Source organism: Halichoerus grypus, chromosome 1, assembly GCF_964656455.1.
Source record: "Halichoerus grypus chromosome 1, mHalGry1.hap1.1, whole genome shotgun sequence".
In the NCBI taxonomy this organism is placed as follows: Eukaryota; Metazoa; Chordata; class Mammalia; order Carnivora; family Phocidae; genus Halichoerus; species Halichoerus grypus.
Window position 1 is genome coordinate 79,308,719 of NC_135712.1, and position 26,730 is coordinate 79,335,448.

The following is a 26,730-nucleotide window of genomic DNA, read 5'->3' on the forward strand; positions in this document are numbered from 1 at the left end:
CATGTCCCTCGGTCAATAATGAGCTAACCACTCGAGTGTAATTTTGATTTTTATCATGAGAATAAGACAATAGGGCTCACTTGAAGAATCAAATCACATGTCTATTTTTGCAGACACATCTTCTCTGAATCATGAAGGATCCTTGAGAAAACCTTCACCGGTGCTCAGAACCTCTCATTCTGGTCACAAGTTACCAAGTTATCTCTGACAGAGGCTGCTCTCTTAAGCCAGAATCCAACTAAGCGTTTCAGACATTGCTCAGTGTCCAAGAGCCCCCACTCCGCAGCTCTCATTGGGTCAGGGGCACAGAGGGCCAATCAGAGTGGACAGTGACCACAGCACTGGGGTGACCATAGTCCTGAGACCCCTGCGGCTCGAGCAATAACCCTTTAGCTGCTGGGCTGTGAGGACGTCCTGAGGGACCAACCAGGGTGGCTGGGGTGCTGCAAAGTCACTCAGGTGGCCATTTACCAACTGGGCAACAGCTATTTTTTTTTAATCCAATCAACAAATATTTATTAAATGCTTTCTACTACTAGATACTGGTATAGGTGCTAAGTATACATCCCCTCTCAATCCACTAATCTTTTTTTTTAATTTAATTTTATTATGTTATGTTAGTCACCATACATTACATCATTAGTTTTTGATGTAGTGTTCCATGATTCATTGTTTTCGTATAACACCCAGTGCTCCATGCAGTACGTGCCCTCCTTAATACCCATCACCAGGCTAACCCATCCCCCCATCCCCCTTCCCGTCTAAAACTCTCAGTTTGTTTCTCAGAGTCCATAGTCTCTCATGGTTCATCTCTTCCTCCGATTTCCCTCACGTCGTTTTTCCCTTCCTTCTCCTAATGTCCTCCATGCTATTCCTTATGTTCCACAAGTAAGTGAAACCATATGATAATTGATTTTCTCTGCTTGACTTATTTCACTTAGCATAATCTCCTCCAGTCCCATCCATGTTGATGTAAAAGTTGGGTAGTCATCCTTTCTGATGGCTGAGTAATATTCCATTGTATATACGGACCACATCTTCTTTATCCATTCATCTGTTGAAGGGCATCTCGGCTCTTTCCACAGTTTGGCTATTGCGGACATTGCTGCTATGAACATTGGGGTGCATATGGCCCTTCTTTTCACTACATCTGTGTCTTTGGGGTAAATACCCAGGAGTGCAATTGCTGGGTCATAGGGTAGCCTTATTTTTAATTTTTTGAGGTACCTCCACACTGTTTTCCAAAATGGCTGTACCAACTTGCATTCCCAGCAACAGTGTAAGAGGGTTCCCCTTTCTCCACAACCTCTCCCCAACATTTGTTGTTTTTTGCCTTGTCCATTTTTGCCATTCTAACTGGTGTAAGGTGGTATCTCAATGTGGTTTCGATTTGAATTTCCCTGATGGCTAATGATGATGAACATTTTTTCATGTGTCTGTTAGCCATTTGTATGTCTTCTTCGGAGAAGTGTCTGTTCATGTCTTCTGCCCATTTTTTTACCTTGATTATTTGTTTTTTTGGGTGTTGAGTTTGAGAAGTTCTTTATAGATGTTGGATACCAGCCCTTTTTCTGTAGTGTCATTTGCAAATATCTTCTCCCCTTCTGTGGGTCGCCTCTTTGTTTTGCTGACTGTTTCCCTTGCTGTGCGGAAGCTGGCCAACACTTAAACAGCCAGCTCAGCCTTACCAGTGTGTATCTGACACACCAGCAAGACACCGGTGAGTTTGTTCACCTACAGGCACCCTATTCAGCAGTTTTCATTGCTTCCTTTCCCATGCGTCCATGCCCTCTCCATTCAGAGTGGGCAAAATGAGCCCCCAAAGCAATATAGTGTGGTTGAAAGGTGTCTGGAGTGGGCGGCAGGACCTCGGGTCCTGATCTGGGCTTCGCTTACTACCACCTGTGTGACACCGGCCACAGTAACCTCCTCACCTGTAAAATGGGTTGGTCATGCTCCCTTAGAGACAGTATGAGAATCAAATAAAATAATGCATATAACATGCCAAACACAAGACCTGGCACGTAGTAGGTGCTCAGTAATGGCATCAGACCTCCAAAGGGACGCGGAGACACAGAAGCTGCCCTGGGTGACTTTTATTCTGGAAGGTCCAGTGCCATCTACTCTAAGGTTGATTGCTGGGTGGGCAACACTGGGGAGGGGCGATGGGTCAGGGCAGCTACTGGGATCTGGCTGAGCAGCCTCCTGCGCCCGGCTCTCTCAGCCCCTGGGGGAGGTGCCCACAAAATCCAGCCTTTGCAGTCCATCCTGAAGAGGGATCGCAGAACAGGGGAGCCGAAGGAGGGAGAGCGCTGTGTGATGACTCACTCACGTCAGGACCACAGGCACTGGGGAGATAGGGGAGGGTGGCAGGAGTTGGCACCCGCCTTCCTCCATCCTGCTTTTCTTTCCCTCCTGCTGCTCAGCACTCTTTGGGCAGTTTAATAGGGTTGCCATGGGAACAACCTGTGGTGGAAAGAACAAAAAACCCTCAGCCTGAAGACGTGGGTTTGAATCCCGGCTCTGCTGTTTTCTGGCCATATGGCCTTGCCGTGCTAGTTCATGCCCACTACCCACCCTCCACACCCTTTGTTCCCTGAAAAATAGGGAGCCTGGGCCCTCCCACCCACCCCATAGAGTTGTCTGGAGCTTTGCAAAATACGTAGATGAAAGCAATTTGTGTAATGTACTTTCCAAACACGATGTTCTGTAATGTGACTGTGTTGGCTTAATGTAAGCTGAATTTCCCCAGCCCTGCCGACCAGTGAGGTGCCTGGAAAGCAGTTAGCAGTGGCCACCCACGCTGCACTGGCCAATACCCTCGCAGTGCAAGCTAGGCCCTGGTGCCTATGAAGAGCCCCTTGGGGACTTGTCACACTCCCCGGGGACATCCATTAGGCACCCCACGCAACGTGATGCCCTTGGGCGTGCCTTGCTCCTCTCCTGCTCTGGGGCTGCCACCGTGGGCAAGCTGCCAGTGTCCAAGGAACCCCCCACCACCACCCCTACCCCATGTCACGTACGGTGCTTTGGGTGTCAACAGAGCCCTGACTCGGAGCAGCTCCTGCAGCCTCTCTCCCCTGAGGGCTCAGACATCACTCCCAAGGCCAGACAGGGGACAGATGTCCATCTGCTCTGTTCATCACTTCTCTTCCTGTATCAAATCTGCCCTCTCACCCACCCAAACCGAAAGGCCATGGGCAAGTGACTTCACAGAAATGAACTCTTCTGGGACTGTCTACAAGTTAACCAGACATGCTCAGAGAAATTTGGATCTCATTTTGAGCGGCGGGTGGTATGCTTCCTACAATATTTATCACAAGTCTCCATTTTTATTACTGCAAGTAGCAACACCCCCTCTGTGGTTCTTGAATTGGGGTGAATGGTCCTGGCGGTGCGGGGCTCACCATATTCCCACGCCCCACACATGACCCAGGAGGCAGGCCTTCCAGATACCACTGAAGAGAATCCAGGAGGATGAGCTCTGGCCGAAACAACGACGGAGAAAGACATTTGTGTCTGAAAGTTCACCACAAGCAATTTAAACTGAAATGTAAAGGGAGCGAGATAAAAACTCCAGAGAAGTGCAGGTCCCAGAAAGATTTTGTGTAGGTCAGGCTTTCTCAGGCCACAGGTCACATCTCCTTAGTGTGTCATGAAATCAGTTTAGTGGGTTGTGACCAGCATTTGAAAAGATGGAGTAGGACAGAATGGAATTATCTGGGTGCGTTATACATACTAAGGACGAGTATTGGTTTGTGATATTTTTGTTTCTGTCAATCACACCTAGAGATGGAACTATAGGAACTTGCCACTGTCAGCTCATAGCCGTCAGACAACTGCAGTTCCATACGGTTCACCACAACAGGATACGTACGTATTTGGCCACGTGTAAAAATTTCTTTGTGTGCGTTCAAGTTTAAAAACTTGAAAAAGACGATTGGATTTGGAGTTAGAGAATTTGCATTTAGATTCCAGCAGAGGTCTTTACTAGTTGTGCGTTCTATTTTAGCCTTGTTTCCTCTCTGTGATCTGCCTAGTTGATGGGACTGAGGTGAGAACTGTGGGAGAGAACGCAGTTAGAACTACTAACTTAGTGCCAGTTAAATGTGGGGAGAACCGAAGGTACCAAGAGTGTGTTGTTCAGGACTCTTCGGCTGCAAATGTGAAAGCCAACACAGAGTACCAAAAGCCAAAAAAAAAATGGAAGTCCAGAAGTGGGGTGGCCACAGGCATAACTGGATAGAGGGACTCAAATGATGTCACCGGATCTCTTGGTCTCTCCCTCCACCCCTCAGCTCTACTTGCCTTTAAGAATGGGGTTCTTTCGGGGCGCCTGGGTGGCTCAGTCATTAAGCGTCTGCCTTCGGCTCAGGTCATGATTCCAGGGTCCTGAGATCGAGCCCCGCATCGGGCTCCCCGCTCAGCGGGAAGCCTGCTTCTCCCTCTCCCGCTCCCCCTGCTTGTGTTCCATCTCTCCTTTCCCTCTCTCTCTGTCAATTAAATAAATAAAATCTTAAAAAAAAAAAAAAAAGTATAAAAAAAAAAGAATGGGGTTCTTTCAGCAAGAGGAGAGCAAGCACTGTTGCCCACATTCAGGCCTGTATCACCCCCATTAACGACCTCATAGATGCTCCCAGAGGAAGACTGACCCAGATTGGAGCACGTGCTGTGTCTGCAATAAGGAGATGGGATGAAACTGCTGGGGGTGGGGGAGCTGCTCTCCCTCCCGGGTGACCAGAGGTGGGATGTTGCAGTTGATGGTTCCAGCTCACAAGAGGGACTCCGGGATGGGGGTGGGGGTGGGGGTGGGGGGCTGCAGTTCCCAAATGAAGAGCAAGGTGTTATCTCCGGGAGAAGGAAAGGAAGCCTGAGTAGACGCCCATGATGGCAAGATGAATAAGACGATTTGAGGTGCCTGCATCAGGCACCTGAAATCGTAGTTCTCCTTAGAGAGGTCCAAAGTGTCTGTTCACACAACACAGAGCAGGGGCGGTGAACAAAGTGAAGCAGGTCGCCCACAGGGCAGCCCACATGCTCTTGTATGACTCTCTGGGCCACGGCAATACGGTCCTCAAGGCTGATACAGGATAACTGAAGGATGGGAGCCATTCGTGAAGAACATGCCCATTACCAAGAGGCTAGAGAAGAAATGGGAGCCAAGAAGGCTTCGTGCTGCCTGGAAATACACGGGAGTAGCACCAGCCAAAGGAGCAAGTGGGAAAACTCAAGACAGGGACTGACACGGTAGCACCTGGTTAGAGGCAGTGGAGGGTTCCTTTCTGATACAATCATAAAACTGGTCCCAGAGAAAATACACTCAGCTGGGAACTCAGACTATTCAGATCTGGGGAAACATTATTTGGCTAAAAGCAGAGCATCTGACACACTCATCATTTGCCTCACTATTTTATCTCCCAGAAAGTAGAGGAAGTAGCAGATAAACGTTCCTAAACCAAATTCCAACCAGTAAGGAAGCTGGGCTGGTGACGTGGGGGGAGGGGTATCCTGGAGAGGAACTTTGGGGGAAAACTTCCGAGTAGTCTCACAGTGAGTTCATGATGACAGGGGAGGAGACAGCTGGATGCAGTCAGAGATACCCTGGACCCAGGACAGGCAGATGTCAGAGGCTTCACAGACTAGGTGTGATTTTACGGTGAAAGGGAGGCTGGAGAGGATTGGTGAGCTCTCATAAAACAGTTCTGCGGCTGTGAGTACAAAAGGTCCTAATGAGGAAGAGGTGGGGGTAGCTTAAAAAGACAGAAATGGTGGAAAATTCACATAAATGACTAGTTTTCGGTTTACAGTGAAACCAAGTTGTTTTTTTTTTTTAATCATTTTTATCTTCCTGTGAGCTCCCCAAGTATTTGTCTTCGGCCAGTGACAGTGCCAACAGTTTAATATCTTTCCCTCCCTCTCCCTCCCTCTCTCCCTCCCTCTCTCCCTCCCGCACTCTCCAGCAGGTGCGCATGCGCAAATGCCTATGCAGGTTCTCCAACGACTGGAGTTCCCTATTTCCCTAACTTCCTCTTTTTCTATTATTGATGGAAAACTTGGGCAGTTACTGATTTTGTCATCTTAGGCTTGCCGTGCAATATTCGGAACATAGCTACACTTAAAAAATGGATTTATCTAGGGCGCCTGGGTGGCTCAGTTGGTTAAGCGACTGCCTTTGGCTCAGGTCATGATCCTGGAGTCCCAGGATCGAGTCCCGCATCGGGCTCCCTGCTCAGCAGGGAGTCTGCTTCTCCCTCTGACCCTCCTCCCTCTCATGCTCTCTTGTCTTTCATTCTCTCTCTCTCTCAAATAAATAAATAAAATCTTTAAAAAAAAAAATGGATTTATCTAAAATTCAAACTTAACTGGGCCTCCTGGTTTTTTGTGGTGGTGGTTTTTGAGGAGGTGCTAAATCTGCAACCGTGCCCCCTCCTGCCCTATCTCCTTCCTCTGGGAGGCTCCAGTACTGGAGAGGACACTTAGTGGGTGGGGCAAGGGACAGGGGCCTGCCTCTAGTTGGCTGGGTTCCCCGGACTCCAAGAAGGGGGTACCCCAGCTTCCGCCCTCTCCTCCCCCACTGCCAGTTCTTCCAACACACTAAGCACAGTCACCCTGGGGAGGGAGTGCTCCTCGGTGAGGCCTTTTGGCTACCCCCCTCCCAGCAGAGTGGCTTGTGTTCATGGTCACAAACAAATGAAAGCTGGGCTCTCAGAGCAGAGCACCCTTCATCTCCCACCTGGAGCTGGGTTCTCCGGGACCAACTGCTTCTTCCATTTCATAGAGCCTCTCAGGATTGTCCGTGTCACACCCGGCTGTCTTCACCTCATTGTGTAAGTGGGTATCACCTCAGCCCTTCTGCTGCCTCCAGCGGCTTACCATGGAGCCACTGTCCCCTTCTTTCAGGCTTTTCTTATAGCCCTTCAAATGGTTATTGTAGCTTCCCTCTGCACACACCCCAGTTTGCTGTGGCTTTCTGGAAATGAGCCGTGCTCTCCTGGACCTAGTGTTCTGGGCAGTGCTCTTTGCAGAGGGGGCCTCCAAGTATACAGGGACAAGGACTACTGTTGACAGTGAAGGGAACTTCCTAGTGGATAAAACACACTTGCTGGCCTTGCTTTTAGGCCACTGCTACTCTCTTTCACCCAGTATATCGACAGACTGAAATTCTTTTATTTAAATTTTATCTCCTCCTTTCCCCAATCAAATATCCCTTGATGAGAATTGGTAGGTACCACTGTTTCCTTGGCATCTATGGGATTCTCATATTCAAGTTGCATATTTGCATGGGCAGTTTTCCCTCTCCTTCCTAAAACAAGTGTTTCTTATTCAGATCTAAATAAGAAAGAATTGATCCCATGAAAAAAAATCAAGATTTTATTATATACCAGTTTAATGAAATTGAGAAAGTCATTTATTCCTAGGGAAAGCATTTTATATGTCTGGAGGAAATACTTTAATGATGATAGGTGAGGTTGGTGGAAGTGGGGATGGACTCGTTTATTTTAAGGCCTATTCAAGTATCAAATGATTTCTCACTAAATTGTCTTCTACAGAAGGTAGGTGGGTCCAGGTATTCAGAGACCCTTTGCTTTCCCAAGTCCCAAGATGAGTATAAGTCTATGAAGCTAGGAGCTCATATAACAGTAGTTAAAAAATATGATGGGTTGGGGGAGTGGTATCTAGGAAGAAGAACTGGGAAAAACAAAAACAAGAAAACTCCTGCTGGCGGTCTGGCCACACAGGGGCTTAATATAAATCAGAAGTGTTGAAGGGATGTGTTTATTAAAGTTATTTGCTGTAGGATATACAATGTAAAATCTTTCTTCTATCTTCTCTGTGAAATCTTCAGTGAAAGTCTACACTGGTCATGCTCACTGTGGCTCTGGAATGAACTAATCCTTCTTAGAGAGCTCGAGGACATGCTGCTGAGTTCTGCAAATGGATTGTCCAGGGAACAAAGAAAATGGGACGGAGTTAAAGTACCGAGGGAAGGCCAACTGTGGATTACGCCTGTAAATCATTATTAATATTGGACTGAAGAATGTTATACAACCACTAAAAATGATTTTTATGGGGTATTTTTGGTGATGTGAAAAAATGGTTTATGCTAAATATTATATTTAGGAAGCAAGGTTTAAATTGCATATATTCTGTGATCTAAATTATGTAAGAATTATAGAAAAATGACTGAATAGAAATGTACCAAGCGCTGTGAATTGTGCAAGACTGTTGAATCTCAGATCTGTACCTCTGAAACAAATAATGCAATATATGTTAAGAAAGAAAAAAAGAAGAAGAAGAATGTAGCAGGAGGGGAAGAATGAAGGGGGGGAAATCGGAGGGGGAGAAGAACCATGAGAGACGATGGACTCTGAAAAACAAACTGAGGGTTCTAGAGGGGAGGGGGGTGGGAGGATGGGTTAGCCTGGTGATGGGTATTGAGGAGGGCACGTTCTGCATGGAGCACTGGGTGTTATGCACAAACAATGAATCATGGAACACTAAATCTAAAACTAATGATGTAATGTATGGGGATTAACATAACAATAAAAAAATTAAAAAAAAAAAAAAAAAAAGAAATGTACCAGAATGTTAATGGTGATTGACCCTAGATAGTGGAATTACGATGACTTTTTTCTAATACTTTGTGCTTTTATGTACTTTCCAAGTTCTATACGATGAGCATGGAGTACTGTAACAACCAATATAAAAGAAAAACATCAGGCTTCTCAGATTCCATTCGAGAAATGTTTGTTCCTCCCTCCTCTCCCAAGTTTTCTTCTACTGGAATCTGGGGAAACCATGATGGGACCCCAGCAGCCCAGGTGAAAGAGTTTAGACCGGGTGGGAGGGGAGTTAGGGGACCCTAATTCTGCGCTGCTACTGGCCCGAGGTGCAGATGGGTGGTCTACCAGAATATAGGACAGAGAGGGTGCTACCCACTGGATGACCAGGCCTGGCTGCTGCTGTATCTGTGGGGCCCAGTGCAGTGGTTGGAAACCCATCACAGATAAGCAGGAGATTCCGGGGAGCACCATTGACTGTGCTTATATATATTGGAAGGGACTCTTGGAAGGAGACTTGCTAGAATGTGTCCCAGCCAAGCTCAGAACAGAGATCCAGATAGACAATGTGAGACAGTGGAACTGAGGTTAAAACCCAATTGTATAGACAGGGATAGTATTAATGGACATGAGAAGTTTGTGACTTAAAGGTTTTGTGGATGTTTAAGACTCATTTCCTTTCATTCACTCATTCATTCATTCATGCATGCAACCATTCATATATCAGTCCATTCCTTCATTCACTAACAAACATTTACTGGGCCTTCCATGCTAGGCACTGGAGACACAAAGCAAATAAGACATTGTCCGCAAGTGATCAGACTCATGCCAGGTCCCTTCATCTGGGTGGTGCAGAGGTCATGAACACACTTAGGATTTTTATGGTCTTGAGCAATCTGTGGATAAAGCACATCAGTGACTCTAGGTTAGGGGAGCTGGGAAAGGGTTAACATCCATAAACATCCTCCCCCTCCCCCCAGGATCATGCACACATTCTCCACTGCTCCCTGTCACACAGAATCAGAGAACAAGCATTGGGAAATGTGTGAGCTAGCAAGGACCATAGAAGATTCTATCAACCGGACTCTTACTTGCATTTCCTAAGGATTGTGTGTTGATATCACTAGGGATCTTCCCAGGATTGTCCCCAGGAAGCAAGATTTAATGAAAAATAATAAGGGTACATGGACGGAGCTTTAAAAATGGCAAACTGCCTTTAAATCCGTTCTATCATGTAGTCCTCACATGATGGAAGTGAGTAGTCAGGGATTACCGTTTGAATTTTACAGACAAAAAAGCAGGCTCAGAGAGGTGGAGTCCTCTCCTACCACAAAGAGGTAACGAACTGGGATCTCCATTTCAGGTCCTCTCCATACCTCCCAGTCCGTGGCTTTTCCATTACAGCTCATCCAGAGAGTCCAGATGGCTCTATCCCTCTGAGGGAATAGCAGGCCCATGGCACACTCGGAACACGGGGCACACATGCAGAATGTGTAGGTTTGGGGGGAAGGAGGAGGCTGGGTGCATTTGTTTTCTATGGTTGATGTAATAAATTACCCCAAATTTAATGCTTTAAAAAAACAACAGAGATTTATTCTCTCAGTTTTGGAAGCCAGAAGTCCAAAATCAGTGTGTTGAAGGGCTGTGCTCCCTCTGGAGGCTCTAGGGGAGAGGATCTGTTCTTGCCTCTTCCAGCTTCTGGTGGCTGCTGGTACTTCTTAGCTTGTAGTTGTATTATTCACGTCAGTCTTGAAGGCCGGCATCTTCAAACGGACTTTGTGTCAAATCTCCCCACCTCTCATTTATAAGGATATATGTGATTGCATTTAGAGCCCATCTGGATAATCCAGGATAATCGCCTCATCTCTAAAGTCTTAACTTAATCGTACCTGCAAAGCCTCCCGCACCCCCAAATAAGGTAACTTTACAGGTTCCAGGCTTGTAGACTTGATATCTTTGAAGGATATAATTCAGCCTACTACCCTGGGCTAGGGGCTTACATGTTTGTAACCTCTTCTGCCTCTGGGTTATCACTCAGTATAAGCTGAATCTACTTGGGGAAAAAGGAAACATGGGTATAGTGACAAAATAATTTTGAGAAAATTATATGGATGAGGGTAGGACTAAGACTGCCTTCCTGATGTAGCAGTTTGTTTATTGATTCCATCTTAAAGCTGCTGCCTTTTCCCATGCTCCTGCAGAGTTGGCTCAAGTCCCCAAGCTCTTAGCCGCCTCTCTCTCCAGCCAAGTTCAGGGAAGATGGGCTGGCCCTGAAATCCTGGAATGTCAGAGCTGGAAAGATCATCTCGCTGATCCCCACTCCCCTCCTTTACTGACAGAGAGCCTGAGGTTTGAGTGAAACCAGGCCTGCTGAGTCTCTTCCCCCAGAAACCAGTCCTTCTAATATGTGAGTCTATATTTTTAAGGAGCCAGCACAGTATCTCCCAGAGAGGCTGGGACACAAGGATTGAGGCAGGGTAAACTGGGATTGACTGACTATGAGGACATCCTGCTTTTGTGCCCTTTGGAACTTGGCCATGGTTCTTCCTGCTCATCCTCTCTGGATCTCTCAACCATCTCCTCTTTCCTCTCTGTATCCTCTTGTCCCTATCTGATACTCTCTGCCTCCACTCACCCTCTCGGCTCATCCACTCATCTGTTAGGCCTACGTTCCACAGCAGCCCCACAGGACTTCCTCCTATTGCCCTCTCCCTCTGTCTTCCCCAGTTAACCCTCCTTTCCCAGCCCACCCTAGTCCCCTCCTCCTTGGCAGTAGGCTCTTTGTCAATTTCAAGGCCAACATGATGAAATAGAGAAGCACAGTGGCTTCTGGAGGCAATTTTTTTTTTTGGTCAAGTTTAAGACTTCTAAAACTGAGAAAGATAATGAGGAAGGAAGTGGGGATATGAAGGAGGAGGGTTTACCTTAGCTTCTCTGTTTGTGGGTTTCACTTGCATGAATTTTCCTATCACCAGAATGATGAGTAGATCTCTGGGCATTTACTTATATAATTGCTCAGTTGAAGCTTGTGTGCATCAGCAAAATAGACCCTCGAAGGTAGGATATCCATTACCCCAGGTGGTCAGATAATTCTAATTATACCAAAGTTCCAGTTTCGTTTATTAGCATGTGGCCTTTGGACTTACGTTTCCTCCTCTTTGAAAATCACAGGAATGATACTACCTACCTCACAGGGTTTTTGTAAAGCATAAATGAGATAATGCCTGTGAAATCCTCTAGCCTAGAAATTAATGCCAGTTGATAGTCAGTAAATATTCGTGGAACTGATATCTGGGTCACTTCCTCTGTGAAGACTTTTCTGACCTCCTACTCCAAGGAGTACTGACCCCTCCTTTTTTAATGTGCCCTTTATACCCTACTTATACCCCCCGTTAGAACCTGTAATACTTTATTACCCTACTCAGCCCCCATCTGGCCCCCTTTCACCTCTCTTTCCAGCTCTAAGCATCTCCAAGACAGAGATACCTCTGGTTCATCTGTGTAATCCCAGTGCCTAGTGCAGTGACTGGCTCATAGGAGATGCCCTGGAAATTGATTTGAAATGGTGAGGGTTTCTGAGTATAAGCCTTCCAGGCCAAGATTGCTTTGGATTTCTCATGCCAATGGCTGCCTCCTTGTATTTATTAAGATCGATGGCAAAACCTGTTGAAAGGCATCTGGTTCTAGTAGTCCCAGGAGATTCCGTCGGCCCTGGTCCACCTCAGGCAGATGGGCCTTAGTAAGAGAGATCAAACTGTTTACTATACAGGCAGTGCCCAGCCTTGCTTCCCTCCCAAGTTAGCGTGGTTTGCCATTCAATGCCATCATATCATCGAAATGGCGAAGGCTCGAGGGAGAGCCATGCACCTCTCCTGCATTTCCAAGGGGACTACTTCATAAGTTCATTTGCCTGGGGACAGTCTTCTCTGGCTATCTCCAGAGTCTTTCAAAAGCTTTGGGGTTGGTCCTGTTTAGATGTGATGGGTAGGAGTGCAGCCCAGGGACACACAGGTAGACAGGAAGGGTTCTGGGCCTGACAGTGCCGGAGGCCATTCAAGAATGTCTGTGGGACATTGTCAGGATGGAGTAACTCAGGAAAGAATAAGCCGTATGTCAAATCTGAGGGTGACCTGGAAGCCCCACAGAAGAAAGAGCCATAAAGACATAGGCATCTCTAAAAGAGACAGGTCACAGAAGGAAGTGGGAAACTGGCTGAATGGTTACTCACAACTAAAACTACCACGTATTGGGAAACTACTAATGTACCAGGCACATTATATACTTTATTCTTTGAATCATCACAACAACCTATGTAGTAGGCTTGCACGAAAGGAAACGGAGGCTCATAGGACTAAGTGACTTGCTTAAGGTCACACAATTAGCAAGTGACAGAAATGGGGTCAAACCCAGGCAGTGGGCCCCAGTCTTCTGCTCCTACCATGCTCCACTGCCAACATGGGAGTGGAGGGTATGGACTGTGATGTCTCTTTTATATTGTACTCAGCATGGGCTGAAGAGGCATGGGCCCAGTGGATTCGGGACTCCATGCTAGGCGGGGAGCCATGATCCAGTGCATATCTTATAAAGATATAATTCCTGTGTCCGCCCCTTCTAGCTGATTTCTGGCTCTCGTGTCAGTGCTTCTATCACTGCACAGTCCTGGAATTCATTGTTCAGCAACATTATTCATTGTAGCTGCTGTGGCCTCAAGCAGTGCCTCTTCTTAGAGTTGAGAAATATGGCCTTTTCTGAGTCCATCACTGGAGCAAGAGGGAGGACCTGATACAGAAAACTAAGAAGGTGGGAGAGAGACTTCCCCTCCCAGACTAGATGCCAGAAAGCATGGATTTCTAAGGCATGACTCTGGGATGCTCGATGGCGCCCAGCATGTGAACACTGACTGAAACCTAAAGCCACAGTCTGAAGAAGACTAAGCCATATCTTGAGAACCAGATTATCTAGCTGCAAATTACTCTCGATGCTTATTTTCCTGCTATCATCTCTAAAGATCGCGTGAAGGATTGTTTCAATACAATCCCTGACATCTGCTCTACAGAGGAATTTTTAAGAGGGAGATTGTGGTTACGGCATTAAACAGGTGCCCTTGGAGGTTACCATGCAAGGTGAATCGTTGGAAACAGGAGTTGGACTGCATTGTTTTTTCTTCCTCTCTCCACATGGAGAGTCTTCTTCCCTGGCCAGCCTTGCAACGCAATGGGTATCACTTAGGATCCTTTTGGCTGCAAGGATGTTGAGCATGTTGAATCAAACCGCTGTCAACAATGAGAAAATGTCTTATTGGACGCAAGGGGGGCCAAAGGAGAACAGCCCTAGGCATGATGTAATCCATGTATCAGCGATGGCATCAGATACACAAGTTCTTTCTGAGGGCCCACCTGGCTGTGCTCAGTGTCAGCTTCTACCCCCGAGAGCTGGGTTTCTTTGTGGTTTCAAGATACCTGCTAATGGCTATCAGGGCTCCATGCGTGTTGTGCATATCAAGAAGTATGATGTTTTCTCGAGCATGGACTATAATTCCTTAGCTGACTGAAACCTTTTCCACATGCCAACCCCTGGACCAGTAACAGACACCAGTGGAATACCACGAGCTGGTAACCGGTGGATGCCTGAATGAAATCAGGACGCAGTTGGCAACCAATACAATCTGTGGCAGAGAGGCTGGGTACTATTTTATCAAGCAAAGTGACAATTCCCTTAAAACTGGCCTTTGCTTCTGTAGTTGGCTAGAACGTGGGGGCTTATCCTTGCATGTGGGCTGGGAGCCAGGCAGGGCAGCAAGGACATTGCCGCCAGGTACACACAGTGCCTAAGCCTATGCCCACAGATGAATTGTTGTTTCTGGCTAATCTCTGAGTCACTGTCCAGAGTTTCAAGGGGCTGTAGCCAGCAACGACTGACCCAGTCCTCATGGAGGTAACCAGCAAACAGAAGAAACCCTTCAAATTGGGTCTCTGGAGAACTGCCCAGGTACCAACACGTGCCATTGTCTTGTGCAAACCTGTCCCCGCAGAGGCTTTGCCTGCTGGCTGACTTCGTAGCCTGTGGCCCTAGGAAGTCCTAAGGAAGCTCTGTTTGTGGTCTGGCGATGCTGAGTTGGGCCCTCTGCTTCCTAAAGGCTGTTGAAGCTTTGAGCTGGCTCTTTCCTGGCGCTGCAGTTACCATGGCCTTGAAAACACTGAGGAGCTGCCACATCTGTGCCCCCTAGCCCTCCTTCCCATCAGTGACTGCTCATTTTCTGAGCACCTCCCACGAACAAGGCACCAAGAAGGAATGGTATTTGCATGTCCTCCCACGTCCTTGCCCTCGCAATTATTACTCACCCATGTGAGGAAGTAAGGGATCATATTAGAGGAGGTACTTTCATGAGTCTGTGATTGGGGTGGTATGGCCAGGAGAATGGGGTCACGGGACGGATGGAGGAGTGCACGGAATAGGAACCGTGCATGTTTTTGTGGGGAAGGGGTGCTGGGGAGCACCATAACGGCAGGAGTCCTTGGGGGTCAAGGCTATGCTGAATCAGCCTTGCAAATATTTACTCACCAAGGGAAGCCAGTAAATCATACCAGTCAATGTAGATAACAGAGTGTGGGGGCTTCCTCTGCCCTGAGAGGTGCTAAAACTTAACAGGAAGCCATTTGGGGGCCATGATGGCTGTTGTCAGGGCCGCCCCCTGTGACTCTTCATCTGGTGCGCTCTCACTTCAGAGGGAAATAACATCCTGACTCTCCTCGCTGGTGGTGTCTCAGTGACTAAGTGGGTAGCAGAGCTGCCAGCACCGTGTAAGCAGCCCGATCAGGATGGCGGAGGTGGGCATGTGGCACGGTAAGCACGCACTCCATTCTGTGTCTCCTGGCTTTTAAAGACAAAGAGCGTGAGCTTCTGCAGAGACTGTATGTGAGCGTGAATGTGAGTATGTGTGGTGGGTATGAGTGTGTGTGTGCTTATCAGAGGACCTGATGATGGCTCCATCCTAACCATTCCTATGGAAACCTTGAACTCTGCCAGGCCTCAGAGCCCTGTCATCTGGCCATGCTGGTTGCATCTGGGCAGCCCCAAGCCTGGGCAGCCACCAGAGCCACACAGCACCCAGGGCTGGACAGGCCAGGCAGGAGCTATGGGCTTTTCATTCTCCCCCCAGCAATGAGCCACCCTGAGGCAATCGGGGCAGTTGTTTGGTGTCCTGGGAAGGAGCTGGCCCTCTGCCAATCCTGGGCCTGAGGCTCCCCCTGTGTGCACTGGCTTCTCAGGCTTTGGGGAGCTCAACTTACCCTAAATCTCAGAGGGTAGAACACCGTTCCCTCCAAAACCACTACCACTAGCACTTCCACCTGTATCCCTGCCTCTTCCTCTAGAGACACCTCCCCTCCATTTCTAACTGCCATCACTACCACCACCTCTCCACCACCACCCACAGCCCCAACCACATTCCACCACCGCCACCATCATTGGCCACCATCACCACCTCCGCCAACATCACTTCAACCGCCACCCTTACTGCTCCCACCTCCACTGCCACCATCACCACCACCAAGGCTATTACCATCACCTCCTCCACCACCACTCTCATCAGCCCCCATCTCCATCACAACCCCCATCACGGCCACCACTATTCCCAACACCACACCGTTTCCATCATGACCACTACCATCACGTCACTGGGGTGCCTACAGCCTAAGCCTGTGTGTTGTTGGGGCCACACATCTCTTGTCACAATCTCTTACAATAGTTTCTCCTTTCGTGACAACTCGTAGTCTATAAATCTCCAAGCACAGACTACAAAGCTGTTTGGTTTCATTCTTGGAACTTTAGTCCATGAATCAGGGATTTACATTACATTACATTACAAGTTCTCTTCCAGCTCCAAGATTCTCTGGTAGGTGCATGTGTCTGTCTGATTATGCTCACACCTGTCCGTGCCCATACGCATGGAGGCTGCCAATTAGGTCTGGGATTCATCTGACTTTCCATGAGAATTTCTGATAGACTCTAGATCCAGAGCGCATAGAAGGAGACAAGGCACAATGACCCACTGTGGATGTGTAAGCCCCTACAAGCTCACACCATTCCTTCATCATTGCCTTATAAACCAGTGATGCTTCCCAGAAATCCTGGCTTGTGGTAAAAATTGGAGGGTGTGCGACGTAAGGAAGAGTTATCACAGAGAATTAGAAGACTGGTGTGAAGGATCATTTAGGCCTCTTACTCACCAAGTGACCTTAGGTGGGTCACTTTGATCTCTCTTAGCTTCAATTTCCTCTCCCGAGAAGTGGGACAATTTTACCCACTTCCTAGTATTACTGAGGGGATGAAAAGAAAAGACAATCTGTGACAATACCTGATGCCAGGCCTGGAACCCAAGGGGTGTTCCTTCCTTCCTTCCTCTTCCCCACAGCTCTGAGATCCTGCAGCCTTCAGGTGCTTGGGGAGCACCATTGTTGATCCAGTCCTCTGAGACAGTGGGCTTCCTGTTCCCAGTTCTATCTCAAACGGCTCTGAAGAAAGAACACAGTGATCCTGGAAAATGTCACTGAATCAGAAGCTCAGTGGCTTTGCCAACAATCTGGGGGAGCGGACTCCAGAGCAGCTACAGGGAGAGAGTGAGAGGACACGGTCTTGGGCTTGAGCTCCCAGATGAGGATGGACCCTAGGGCTTCCATCTTTTCTGCCTCTTCAATATGGAAATGCACCACACACACACACACACACACACCCCAATCCCACTGTTGGGGCAGAAGGCAAAGGCAAGTAGGGAGGGGGATCAGAGCCCCCAGAAGCCCAGAACTTGTACCCATGAGCTTTGAATGATTCACGGCCCACATCCAAATGGCGGCCCAGACTGTGCCTTTGGCTGTAGCACTCCCCCGCAGAGCATGCAGTTGAGCAGGCTGGTGGCCTCCCTGCCAGCCCCTCTTAGTGGGTTTCCTTGCTCCACATCTCTCCCTCTGACTCTGTGAGTCTCTCACCAGCCTTTAGCCCAGGTCTCTTTCTCCATCCCATTGGCCTAAGCAAGGCTGGCAGGATCTCTGGACAGGGACTGGCTGGTAAGGGGGCCATAAAAGTGCAGGCTGGGGTTTGTGACAATAACCTCACCTCTGTCCCAGCTGCTAGCACTGTCCTTGGAAACCCAGGGTCAGCTCTGGAATCGGAGCAGGAGACCAATGGGGTCTGCCACTCTTTAGCAGTCATGGTACTTCCTGGAAGGTGCCTTCTCATTTCCATCTTGGCTCACAATGCTCTGCATGGGAATAAATTCCAACAGACCTTAGGGTTCATGTGTTGGCATCCACTGAAGGTGGAGACTTCACTAAGGCCCAAGCCCTGCATCTGACCCCTATTATTCCACATACTAGTTAGAGGACTTTGGACAAGGGACTTATCCTCTTTCTTTGTGCCTTGCTATCTTAATCTGTAAAGATGGAAATAAATAATGATATCTGTTTAAGAGGCTTGTTGTGAATTTAAATGAGATTATTTAAATGAGACTTAAATAGAGTTATTCCTGGCACTTGAAAACTTCCTAGTGTTCTATAAATGTTAGTGAATGCTGCTCTTACTACAGCTACCTCCAGCACTACAACAATCACTGCCACTACCAGCAAATCCTGTTGGAAGACTTAACCCCAAAACTCGGTGACAATCAGCTTTCATTACCGTTTAATTAGTGCCTACTACGTGAACACTCTGCTGGGTACCTTTGCGGACACTGACTCGTCTAGCTCTCACAATTAGCCTTCGCAGTCGGACATGTAATTTTGCAGCCATTTATAGATGAGAAACGGGGGACTTTCCTCAGGTCCCAAGGAAAATGGGGGTTAGCAAGGGAACTTTGCATATTCTTGATTTGGCATTTATCTAGTGATTGATGCCTTGCTTCATTCAAAAAGGGTTGAGGGTATCTGTAAGTCATCCCATGTGCCAGGTAGCAAAATGCCCCAGAAAGTGCAAAAGCAACAAAGTCGATGAGCCCTGGGTTGGAATCCAGCCCCATCACTTACTAGCCCAGTGACTAGGAAGTACTACATAAAACCTCTGTGAGTTCCAGTTTCCACGGCCCACGGATTAGCTATGCAAACTGAAAGATATTCATCATTATCCCTATTTTTCTGCTGAGTAAATCAAGATTCAAAGATATTGCAACTTTACAAGTTTACAAATCTATCAGGTAAGTTAACAACAGAGCCAGACGTTGGCCCTGGGTTGATCCTATTTCAATTTCCAGAGCTCTTCCCGCTGTTCTGAGCTACTTCATCAGTGCCCTTCCCAAGTGCAAAGCTGGGATCTGAGCACAGTGCAGCCCTTCCTGTCGCATGGTGGTGCTGTCCATTTTCCTCAGGGCACTGAATTTAAGGAGGAAAAACAGACATTCTAACTCCCCCGTTGGCGCTTGCCCTGTCCCAAGTGACTAAGTATCTCAAATCCTTCCTTCAAAAGTAATTAAAAATAATACTGCCTTCAAGGTGAGGAGGGAGAGGATGGGCTAGTGGAAAGTGAGGCAACCCAGAGCGTGGCTGAAGTCACTAGCTTGTTTTCCCTTCGTCCCCTAGTCTGTGCACCACTGCAGTCTGGCATTGGCCCAACACACCAGGGGAAGATGCTCTCCCAAGGACCTCAGTGATCTCCTGGTGCTCAGACCATGGGCCTTTAAAAACTTTCCCATCACTTAGTACCAGATATATACTAACAATGTACTACATAAAGGCACTGTGGTAGATGATTCAACATTTATAAAGGTGCCAGGCCTCAAAGGGATTACAGTTGGCAGTGGGGAATGAGAAGACGAAGTAAAACATAATGCAAGGCAGGGTACGCGACACAGAAGCACAGACAGTTCTGAGTGCTATCCTCACCCACCATCTCTCCCTCTTCCCTCTCCTCACGTTACCCCTCTTCTCTGTGTGGTCTCTCCATTTCCACGAATGAAGCTACCTCCCCCTTCAGTGTCTCCAGCCCAGGCCTCTCTGCCTAGTCAAGTCCTAATCATCCAGCTGCCATTCTGATGGCCTTTGAGACCAACACGTCCAAAGCTCCACTCACCATCTTCCTGCTCCCAGCTGTCCCCTCCTAAGGAAAGGCATTGCCGTTCACCCTTAACACCTTTCTCTCCCTCATCCCCCCAGTTTAATCAGTCTCCAAATCTTCTCAGAGCTTCCTCCAGCACAGTCCTTGAACACATCTGCTTTTCTATTCTCTATCGTCACCTGGTTTAATTCAGGCCTCTGTGTCTCTTGCCCCCACTGTTCCATCAGCCTCCCAGCTGATGTCCTTGCCTCCACATCAGCACATGGCTCATCTGCTGTCCACATTTCATCAGAATAATCTTGTAAAAAGCCAAATCTGATCTTGTACTTTCCCATGTTTTAAAATCCCCTTTGCCTTTAGCATAAATCCAAAACTCTTCAGCCCAACTCACAAGGCTCTCCAAGGCCTGACCCCAGTCTTCTTCTCCTCCCTCCCCTTCCCCCCGCTCCACAACTCATTGTGATCCATAATTAGAGTGACTGAATATTTTTTCTTCCAAACCAGAATACTTATGAGAGTGAAAAGAGGCCTCAGTCATAATTATACTGGGATAAACTGGGATTCCCCGGGGCACACTCAGACGTTAAGTGTCATCTAATCCATAACGGCCATCCCAGACCCCACATGTACATGAGTTTTTCTCTCTCTTTCCCAGAACCTAACTAGCAACTTCTCTTTGTGTCTCTAGGCTCAGGTTTTCAGAAATAGAGAATTTATCCCCGCTCATCTTTTCAAGGACAAACCCAAGTTATAGCCACTGCCAGCCTCCAGATTGGCTGGCTGCCCTTATGTTAAGTGACCAGAATGGGCTAGTTCAACATGACTGTCCCAGGCCACTCACTGAAGCAAGGCCTGTGGATAAGGACTCCCTTGGTGGGGGCAGGGGGCACTGGCCTCTAAGTCACCTGGAGCTGTCTTCATCAATACTTTAAAACCTCCTCCTGGGATGCCTGGGTGGCTCAGCCAGTTAAGCGTCTGACTTCGGCTCGGGTCATGATCCCAGGGTCCTGGGATCAAGTTCCACATTGGGCTCCTTGCTCGGTGGGGAGCCTGCTTCTCCGTCTGCCACTCCCCCTGCTTGGGCTCTCTCTCTCTCTCTGACAAATAAATGGAATCTTATAAATACATACATACATACATACATACCTCCTCCCTTCCTTGGGATCATCTGCTAGGAGGTGATAGGCTGGGCCCAGACACCACAAGATCCTGGCCAGTTCGTCCTCCATACCCCAGCTACTCTGCCCCACCTCCCCCAGTACAGCCAAGCCTTCAGCTGGCACACTCAGAGGATGTCCTTTCCCCCCAGCTGAATTTTCTTCTTTCTCCCTTTCAAATCCTGCTGTGCTGTTACCCAGTAATGGAAACAGCAGAAATCACTTTGGAAAGGAAGCCAGCTGGTTCATTAGTCTGATTAAACTCAAGCAATGGAATCTGAGCACAGTTCACATGATGAATGGTGTGCCTTCTCCTTGGCCACAGTGAATTTTGCAGTGATTTTTAATCATGGGGCTCAGTCACCCCTCACCTCTGCTAAATCACGTGAGGCAGAGGGACAGGACAGGGCTATGGTGAGAAAATGTCAGGGTTTTCTGAGCAGAAGTGGTCCAGTCTTTCCCTTTCTCTCTCACTGCAGGCCTGGTGGACTCCACAGGTATGCCAGGCTACCCAAGTCTGTTAGGAAGACCCTGGTCTTCAGAGACGGCAAGATTCATCTTTAAAGTCAGATTGTGTCACTTACCAGATGTGTGTTTTGAGGCTCACATTTTTCACCTAAAAGAGGGTGTAAAAATACATATTGTAGAGTATCATAAGGACTAATAACTACTTAAAGCTCCAAAAGCAGTGGTTCAGAATGTCTGAAGTATAGACAGGAGTGGGCAGAAGTGAGAAATGAGTCAGAACAAGTAAGCAGGGCCAAATCACAAAAGGTTTTTTTGGTTGGGCAAAGGAGTTTATGATTTTATATTGAAATAATGGGGCAGATAAAAGATAAAATTATCAAAAGATAAACGTGCAGAACAGTGATAAGATCAAATCTGCATTTGGGGAAGCTCACTCTAGCTACAGGGCAGAAGGTATGGATTGGACTGGCACTAGACTGGAAGGGAGCATGACATGGAGAGTTACCCTAGGAGACATGATAAGAGTCTTAAGTGAAGGCAAGGAGTGGAGTAATGAAGAATCTGCCTCTCTTGCAGCAGATTTGGAAATGAGCTAGGAAACAAACTAAATTGTCCTTGCTGAGGGACTGAACAGCAACCCAAGGGGACAAGTTGAGTGTGGGACATACTGAATTGGAGATAATATTGCCAATGTTCCTTTTGATGGCATAGAATCCAACTGTTGGGGTACACAATTAGACAGACCCCGTCTGAAAAGTTCATCTCCCCAGGTCCTATTTCCAGGAAGATGAACAGCCAAACTAGCTAAGACCAATCTGAAAGTTTCCCTTCCCTGGGAAGTCCTTTTGGTTTTTTGGTTTTGTTTTCTTTATTTGACAGAGAGAGACACAGCGAGAGAGGGAACACAAGCAGGGGGAGTGGGAGAGAGAGAAGCAGACTCCCCACTGAGCAGAGCCCTATGCGGGGCTCGATCCCAGGACCCTGGGATCATGACCTGAGCCGAAGGCAGATGCTTAACGACTGAGCCACCCAGGTGCCCCTGGGAAGTCCTTTTGGAAGCTGTCAACCACCATGGCTGGGTCTGGAAATGCTTCTAAGTTTTCTAGCAGGAAATCTCACTCGCTGTGCAGAACACAAAAACCTACCATTTCTTATTTTGCCTTCATTGTGAATATGCCTCTTCTCTGCTGGTTCTAGGTATGGGAGAGGGAGGATAGAGCGACAGGTTAGTGGTCCTAAGAAACTGGTCAAAGATGACTCAGGATTACTCCTACCTCAGGGGAAAGTCACAAGGGTGGGGGGTACTGTCAGGACAAAGCAGAAGGATCAGGGATAAGCAGGAACAATGAGACAGGACAAAAGATGACAAACAACCTATATATAAAGGAGACCCCAAAGTGATCTACACTGGGAGAGAAAAAGAAAGTAGAGCCCATAGTTGCCTGCAGAGGATGGCTTGACCTAATAGAAAGAGCGTGGGTTCTGGGGCTGCACAGTCTTGGGTTCAAATTTCAGGGGGAAGCCTGGCTGTGTGACATTGGCCAAGTCATGAAAGCTCTCTGAGGCGGAGTTTCTTAATCTGTAGAATATTTCGGATAATACCTTCCTTGCAGGGTCAGGGTGAGATCTGGCCCAGCAAAGAGACAGTGCTGGGGAGGAACTGGGCTAATTTCAGTAGTTCTTACTACGTCACTGTCAGCGCCACCCCAGCCATGTGACCTTGGGCAACTCACCTCCTCCCCCTAAATTTCAGGGTCCTTGTCCCCCCCACCTTGATGGGCATTGTAAGAATGAAGTGGTATAACCTAGAAGACAGTGCTTCCATCCGTGGCACCTCTTCTCTTTTCCCTTCTTCTCTCAAGATCTTTGAGATCCCCGAGAAGATTAGAATTTAAGTATGAAACCGCACAGGGCTAAATGATACGCATCAATCTCTTAAATTACTATTAAATGTAATTGTCAGCAGAGAGCACAGAAAAACAAGCATCCAGAATCCAACAAAATAAGCTGACTCTGATTTTGGGGATTGATGACTAGCTGGCCCAGTTCCTGTTCTTCCCTTTCTCTCATGCTGCAGATATGAGGTAACACCAATGCCCAGGCTGCAGGAGAAAATGTCTCAGTGTATTTATGTTTTGAGTGTCATCTTTTCAAATACAAGGAGCAAACAGTCATCTAGAACAAAGCAGCCCAGTGATGCTCTCCACTTATACAGACACTCAGCTTCTGGAGCTCAGCTGGGGACTCTTCGCTATGCCCCCCGACTGCCCAAAAGCAAGGGGATAAACAGCATATTTTTGTATTATTTCTGTTTATTTCTGTATTAAAAAACCATGAAGGGGTGACCAGGTGGCTCAGTTGGTTAAGCATCCAACTCTTGATTTTGGCTCAGGTCATGATCTCAGGGTTGTGAGATCGAGCCCCGCGTCTGGGCTCCATGCTCAGCAGAGAGTCTGCTTCTTTCTCTTTCTCTCCCTCTCCCTCTGCCCCTCCCCCTGCTCATGCATGCTCTCTCTCTCTCTCTAAAACAAATAAATAAATCTTTTTAAAAAATCATGAAAAGGTCATGGAGTTGAAGTCCAAATTTATATACATTTTAATGACCAAACATGGGGGCGATAAAGAAATCGAAAGCTTGCAGTGATGTGTTTCAAGTTTTGCCTTAAGACCTGAGAATAAAGACACAAGTTTACACTCCAACAACAGTGATATTTTTGAGGGAAATGTTTGACAAGAGCTGTGTGGCCTATAGTCTCTACCTTCCTACCTTCCTTACCCTTAGACCCACCGTAGGAAACCAGCTCAAGGACTCACATCACAGTGGTACACTCCATCACTCCTAGAGACTCAGCTGAGCTTCTGTTGAGGGACCCAGTGGTTACTGTGAGTGTCCCCAGGAAGTGTTTACCTGGGAGCCAGGGAGAGGTAGGAGTAGGCGGGTAGGCAGACCATTCACATATTAGAACCAGAGACTAAGTTATATCTCTTCCTTTTCCCTGTGACAGTTTCTATCACGGCATGAGGTATAGGGTGATAGGGCCAATGTCGTCCTAGTAAATATTTGACAACCAGCTCTGGTGGGAAGAGAGCAGGGGGACCTGATTTATAGCATTTGCAGATTGCAGTGGTGTAAATGCTCCCACCATGGCTGATTTCAAACTACCAACATGGTGTCACACAATGCAAAATTAGGAGGAGATGCACACTATTGTCTCGAGCACACCACTGGGTAGGGCTCCAAGACCACCACTGCCTGCAGTTGTCAATAGGTCCCACATGGAAAGTCCTGACTAGCCTTCAAGATACAGCTAAGGGATTGTCGCCTGCCTCTAAGAAGTGTCCCTGCAGCCCCCCTCCACCAACCCACCCAGGCTGGATCCCCTGTGCCTCTCTGTCTCCCAGATCACTTGCAAAGCCCTGGTGTCATCATTTGTCCACATACCAGTCCTCTCATTAAACACAGGACGTCATCTTCACTTCCATATCCCCAGCACCTAGCAGAGTGCCAAGACAAGTGGTTTCCTTAAGAACACTTAGTAAATACATGTTTATTGGATGGACACCCGAATGAATGAGTAAATAGTCTGGGGAGGAGAGGAGGAAGAATACAGGGGCTGCCATCAGGCAGCTGCAGAGATGTGTCATTTAAAAAAAAAAAGGATGTATTCTAATCTTATGGATACCAGTGATCAAAGCCAGAACCAACAAGAAGAAATGTCAGGAAAGCAGGTGTAGGGTCTTTGAAAAAAATAAATAAAACTCCTAGCCCCTACAAAGTGATAGAGTGCAGGGCTCTAAGTTAGCATCTCCTGCCCCTCACCCACTTGAAAACTAGCTCCAGTCTACCCACCCCTCCGGCTTCTAGCCCGGCACCCACACCCCTGCACAGGGAAAGGAGCTTTTACTATTGCCACAGACACTGAGGGAACATGGCCAGGTGTGTGCCTAGCCCAGAAGAAGCTGGCATTACTCAAAGGAACAAAGTCACAGTCCTGAGTATCACGTCCCAGTATATAAATGAATAAAAGAACTCCTGGTGGGTGTTCTGGGTTTCTCTCTCATCCTCCCTCCACAACTGCTTGACTCTCTCCCCTTTAGAGTTTAACTCCACAGCAGCATCCTTCTCACCACCAACGCCTTTCCCTGTGTGGTCTGTAATTTTTGCTCCACCTACTAGAACTCTGAGCCTCTTGGGAATGAGATTACTGTCTGAATCCCTAGCACAGCATCTGGTACATTGGAGGTGCCCAAGAAGCATTTGTTAAACGAACAAATTCGCAAACGAGAAAAAAGAAATCCACTTCCTACACCTTCAACGTATATACGTCCCAAATTGGCAAAACTCCCAGAAACACATAAAAACAACGTGCAGATCAAGTCAGCTACCACGCTATAGCCAGAGTTCTGTGAGAAGTCAATTTGGAAAAACTCAGAGTCCCCCAACCCACATCCTTCTACGGCCAATTGTAAAAATCTTTTTCTTAGAGACAAATAACTACAAAAACTTTAAAATACAGACAGTTCCCTAGTTAGGAACACGTTGTGTTCCAAAAGTCTATTTATGAAATTGTTGTTTGAAATTCAGAATACACTCTCTTATAGAACCCTCTTAAGAATGTAGCTCCAACTTGAGACATTTGCAAAGGAAAATAATAGGAAGCAATAAAACTATACGGAGATGCAACTTTTCTTTTAAACATCATCAAATAGACATAGGGAATATATGGAATGTATCAAACTACACAGTAGCCTTTGGACAAGAGGCAACCCTGGGAAGCAACCAAGCGAAATTATAAATGGTTTCTTTTTATTTATTATGGATGCTGATACTTGAGAAAAAGTCAGTTTTCTGCAGAACAGTTGTAAAGGTTAGAATGGATCCCTCAGGGGAGCAGCATAGGCTGTGGTGAGTCCCCTGCCAGACTTGTTTAAAATGCAGATTCAGTGGGTCCCAGGGAGAGAGAACCCAGGAATGTGTTTTTTTTTAAGATTTTGTTTATGTATTTGAGAGAGAGAGAGCAGGCACACAAGCAGGGGGAGGGCACAAGCAGGGGGAGGGCAGAGGCGGGGTGGGGGGAGGGCAGAGGCCGGGTGGGACAGCAGGGGAGGGGGAGGGGCAGAGAGGAAGTACTCCCTGCACAACAGGGAGCTGCTGTGGGGCTCAATCCCAGGACCCTGAGATCATGACCTGAAACTAAGGCAGACGCTTAAGTGACTGAGCCACCCAGGTGTCCCCAGGGACGTGTTTTCTCACAAGCACTCAGGAGAGACTGACCCAGATGATAAGAGGACCACACCTCTGCCTGCCTGGAGGGAACGCCCCATCACCTCAACTGGGCTGAGGTGTCATCACCTGAGCTTTCTCTGTTTGGTCCAGTGCCACGCCCCTCCTTCCTCCACCGGTAAAACTACCTGTCACTCCACAGGATATGTTTGCATCAGGGATTTAGGGTTAACAGCGTAGGTTACAAAGATGAAAGAAACTCCATCACTCATTCATCACA

The 26,730-nt window shown here is 47.5% G+C and overlaps 1 long non-coding RNA gene across 1 annotated transcript; it reads right to left on the bottom strand.

The window, feature by feature from the left end:
• Positions 1-9,296: 9,296 nt before the first annotated feature.
• On the bottom strand, positions 9,297-20,870 carry LOC118519285 (uncharacterized). The gene is made up of 4 exons (XR_004909087.1): positions 20,748-20,870; positions 17,673-17,817; positions 16,918-17,074; positions 9,297-9,457 (listed from the first exon to the last, which is right to left on the bottom strand). It is a non-coding gene; the product is annotated as an uncharacterized LOC118519285 (long non-coding RNA).
• Between the last annotated feature and the right edge of the window lie 5,860 nt (positions 20,871-26,730).